The sequence below is a fragment of the Mesocricetus auratus genome, unplaced genomic scaffold (genome assembly GCF_017639785.1).
Source record: "Mesocricetus auratus isolate SY011 unplaced genomic scaffold, BCM_Maur_2.0 Super-Scaffold_100014, whole genome shotgun sequence".
In the NCBI taxonomy this organism is placed as follows: Eukaryota; Metazoa; Chordata; class Mammalia; order Rodentia; family Cricetidae; genus Mesocricetus; species Mesocricetus auratus.
Genome location: NW_024429197.1, coordinates 26,750,338 through 26,755,244, shown reverse-complemented (window position 1 = coordinate 26,755,244; position 4,907 = coordinate 26,750,338). Strand labels below are relative to the sequence as shown.

The window sequence follows — 4,907 nt, the reverse complement described above, 5'->3', positions numbered from 1 at the left end:
TTTATCCCTGGCACATAAATGGACTTTGGGTGCCCATCCCACAATGAGGGATGCTCTCTCAATCTTGACACTTGGGGGAGGGCCTGGGCCCTCCCTGGAAAGAAATGACAGACTCTAGAGATCCCCCATGGAGGGCCTTACCTTCTCTGGGGAATGGAGTGGAGATTGGGTGGGGGGACTGATGGGGGGAGCAGACATGGAGGGGAGGGAGAGGAAGCTGGGCCTGACATGGGAAGCAAGCTTGTTTCTAATTTAAATATATAATAAAAAGTATTTCAAAAATGAAAGGAGTAAGTCACTAGAAAAAAAAACTGACCTTTTTAGAAGTTTAGGACATTGGAATTACCATATCTTAGAGCCATGGAAAATTGAATCTAGCTACTCTCAATATCCGGTGGAATCTCTGAGTCCTGAATCCAGTCAACCCAACAGGGCCAGGACAGAAGCCTCTCTCTGGGGATCTTCATCCCACAGCCCTGGGCCAAAGCACCCTCTGGGACCACCTGGGGGGGTCCCAGCTGAACCTCTTGGCCCCATACTCCTAATCACAGACAACCCAGAATCCCAGGAATTTGTGACCACAGTGAGTGGGGACCACTGATTGGGCCTGGAGGATGATGAAATATGGAAGCTTCCAGAGTTAGCCTGGTGGGGAAGGCCACATTTTCTGTGTCATGTTCTATTGCACGCCAATCAATTACAGTGCGCCCTATATAAACACATCATGAGGGCTTTGACAGGGGGCCGGGGTGAAGTTGGGTGTCAGGGTAAAACAGGGGATAATAAAATCACTGGAGATTTATTCCTCTAAATTGGAAACTTCATGCTTACACCTGACTAAATCATCAGGCTGAAATTGGAGCCGACTCCCACGGAAAACACGTGTAACCTTATCCCATCTTTGTTTAACAGCGACCCATCAAGCCGCTGATGGATTCTGCAGATGCGCAAGCATCCTCCTTCAGCTCCCTGAGTTGTTGGGGTCTCAGTCAGACCTGTCTTCACTGTGCCCACCCTATTCTCTGGCAGCTTTTCCAGGGCTGGCCAAAGCAGCCTTTCTTAAAGGTGGCTATCCATGTGGGTCTCTATCCCCTAAAAAGCTCCCCTGGTTCCCATCATGAATTTACACCATGTGTGCACCAACCATCTTCCCATGAAGATGTTCTGGAAAAGGGGGAGTGCTACTGAATAAAAGGAGAGGCAACCAGGACATCAAGACATAAGCTGTCCATGCCAACTCCAACTTGCATGTCTGAGAAAGCCACAACGGTTGATGACATAGCCTTCCCTCAGACAACTTACCTGAGGATGCAGTAAACTGATGAATTGAAGGTGCTTTATAATTTATAAATGTGTGGTCTATATTGTCCAATCTTCCATTTGAATTATGAAACCCTACATACGTTTCCAGGAGGTGGGGTGAAGCTAGCTAGCCTCTGTTGAAGAGTCTCCCTTTGTCAAGAGTCACCAGTCAAGAGTCAAGAGTTGGGAAGAACACTGAAGGGACTCTAATCAGTAAACCCCATCCCATCTGTGTGTTGGGCGCCGGCTAGCTGGGCTTAAAACAAGATTCTGTTTGATCCCCACATCACAGGTAAGAGATGGCAAATCAGAGAGAACTCAAGAGTTTTTGTAGCTTTCCCAAATCGCACAGTCAAGATAGGAACCACATTTGCAGACGCCCCTCTCCCAAGTTCATTGAAATGTACAGCAAGAGCTCTATGGTGTCTGAGAGAGAAAAGGTGAGCAGTATGTACCAGCCTCTCCCAGACCCTCCCTTCAGACCCATGAAGTCTTCCACACACCGACACACTCACCCCGGTGCACACCGCAGGTAGTCAGTGACTGGGAGGCTGCCGCGGGAGGTTCCTTGCTCAGAAGAGGGCCCTAGACTCACATCCCAGGCTTACACCTCCACCGTCGCCTCTTCGGCGGGGTGGAGTGGGATGGGGGAGGGGAGGAGGAGCCCCTGTGTCATTTTCAGCAGCAGTCAGCAGAGCCTTACAAAGTGCAAGATGGCTTTTTTAGCCCAGCATAAGGATCTAGTTAAAAACCAATAAATCAGCAGTGAAATGTGCATAGCAGCCTTCTCCGTAAAATCAACATGGCTTGTGCCTCTGCGGGGAGCCTTCTGACTGCCGGCTGAAGCCTGGGGCGCGGGTAGAGCCCTCCTCCATCCCGCAAGAGTCTCTCCTCTTGCCCCTAGACAAGAAGAGTAAGGCAACCCCGAGGGCTGCCAAGGAGGTGCCTGGACTGCAATCCCCAGACAGACATGCCAAGAGGCGTGTGAGCAAGGCCCAGACCGCCCTCGGCCTCCTCCTCCGACACTGAAAATCGAATTAGGAGACAGTCCGGCTGGGACTGGATGAGATGCAAGCGCCGGGCTTCTCCCCAGCACCGAATGCGACCGCCAACTGAAGGGAGGACGCGGGATCCCTTGGCACGGGCAGCCCCCGAGCCCTATTTCCCCTCGGGTCGGTATTTAATATCTGTAAAACTGCCACTCCGACAGCCAAGGTAAACAGCGTCCTCGGCAGTTCAGAGGTGAGCGCGCCCCAGCGCTTTCCCTCGGGTCGCGCCGCCAGCGCTGCATCTGTGAGCCTCGCGGTGTCTCCCACGCACGCTCCAGATTTCTCATTAAAATCGGCGACTGTGTCAACAGCGCGGCCGGGACTCCAGAGCTGGAAAAGCCATTTCGCCGCCCCACCCGGCCCCGCCAGGCCGCCGCCTCTGCGCCGCTGGCTCTCTAGCAGGTCCCCGGAGGGTCCCCGGAGCGCGCGCGCTGTCGGGCCCGGGCCAGGCCACCCAGCGGCGGTGCGAGCCCACCCGGCCCCGGCCCAGGAGGCGGCGGCCCGACAGGTGAGAGCGCTGGCGACCCTCTGGCCTGCACTGGTGACTCACACCCAGCTCCGAGAGAGCGTTTCTGTCCTGTGCCAGGGAAAAGCCCCCAGACAGCTGCAACCCCAGACACACCTGGCAAGCTTGTTTGTTGCCTGTAACTACTTTTTGTCATGCTGATCCACAACTAAGTATTAGGCCCTTGCTAGTAATAAGATTGTTGGGGGAGCAGAACACAGGGTGCTCTGAAGAGGGCTCTACTCCCTTGCAGTAGGACCAGACTCCAGGGTCAGAGGGAAAGCCAACAGTTAGCAATAGAGGTCCCATCCCGATATGACACACAGGATGCTATGTTGCTCTACTAGGGCTGGAGAGATGACTCAGCGTTTGGGGCTCCTTCCAAAAGACCCTAGTTTGGTTCCCAGAACCCACTTAGAGCTGTTTACACATGTCTCTAACTATAGCTCTAGGGGATCTAACACCCTCTTCTGGTTTCTGTGGGCACCCATATACAAAGATACACACACACACACACACACACACACACACACATTTTTTAATTAAATTAAAAATAGGGGGCGCTGGAAGGGCTTCTAGGTGGTTAAGAGCACTGGCTCCTCTTCCAGGGACCCTAGCTCACCCACAGCACAGCCCACAACTGTCTGTAATTCTGCTACCAGGGAATCTGATGCCCTCTTCTGGCCTCCCCAAGTACCAGGCATGCATACGGTACACAGACATACATGCACATGGTGCGCAGGCATGCATGCAGGCAAAACAACCATAAACATAAAATAATTTAAAAAATACATAAATCTAAAGAGAATAAAGACAATAATGGAAAGATAATGGCACTACCCACCTCCTCCAGCTCCCGGGACTCGGTACGGCTCCACACAGCAATTATTCTTTCATCAGCTGTATTTACTTATTAAGGCCCTTATGCATAGAGCCATGAAAGAAAGAGCTGGTAATCCAGGGGGAGCCTGCAAGCAAGGCAAACAGGAGGCTGACTGTCATGGAAGGGAAGTGGAGAGTCCTGATTGGGTGCTCCGGACAAGGCCCTGGGGAAGGGAGATATAGCAATGGCTGAAAGACAAGAGGGCAAGGGCAGTTAAGAAAGTCCTCCAGGACTTGGATAGAGCCTAAGAAAGAGAGCAGTGAGGGATGACAAAGGCACAGAGACAAAAGTGGTGCTGATGGAGGGAGGGTGGGAGCACGTGCAAGCTGGGTCACTCTCAAGGAGCACTTTTAAGTCCTGGCGTCTGGTGTTTGTGTACTCTCGCTTGTACATACGCTTTTTGTTTTGTTTTACGGGGAACGTGGAAAGAAAGCCCCCAACAAGCTATGCAGTTGAGTTTCTGGCACTTGTAGAAATCACAGGGGTCAGCACATCTGGAATGCAATGGATGCACATCATCCTGGATCTCCCTGCCTGGTGAGTATGTGACTTTGTATGTATGTAAGTATGTGCATTTGAATGTGCCCTCAGATGGATACCCACGTGTATGCATGTTTAAAAATGTGCTTGTCTATTTAGATGTATGCATGTTATCTACATCAGCATTTGTGTATGAATATGAGTGTTTATGTACCTTTGCATGCAGTATAATAGCAAGAATAAAGATGTGTGCATTTGCCTTTGCACAAGAATCTATAATTGTTCCTGTGCATCTGTGTATATAAGCTTGTGTTCCCACACACTTAAAAAAACATGTAGTTCCCACTCTCATGCATCCATGGCAGGGGTATAGGACTAGATCTCAAGTTTAGCTTTCATCAAGGCCAAATAATTCTCACCAGCATGCCATACCCCTGAACTCCAGACCTAAGTCTCCAGACCTCCCATTCAAATGGTTAATGTGATCCCTCTCCTGTAGGAAGCCATCTGACTGTCCCCTGAAGAGTACAGCCTGCTCCTTCCTCTGTCCAGCTTCCCCAGGCCTCTCAAACTGACCACTGTGAATCCACAGTTAAAACAAAAACTAAAAGAAACAAGATCAAATTGTCGCACAAGTAAAGACAACTGTGCGTGGCAGCACATTTGTTTTGGGTGTGTCTGGAGATGC

The 4,907-nt window shown here is 50.9% G+C and overlaps 1 pseudogene; it reads right to left on the bottom strand.

Moving 5' to 3' along the window:
* Positions 1-4,151: 4,151 nt before the first annotated feature.
* LOC121144209 lies at positions 4,152-4,284 on the bottom strand (annotated as a pseudogene).
* Between the last annotated feature and the right edge of the window lie 623 nt (positions 4,285-4,907).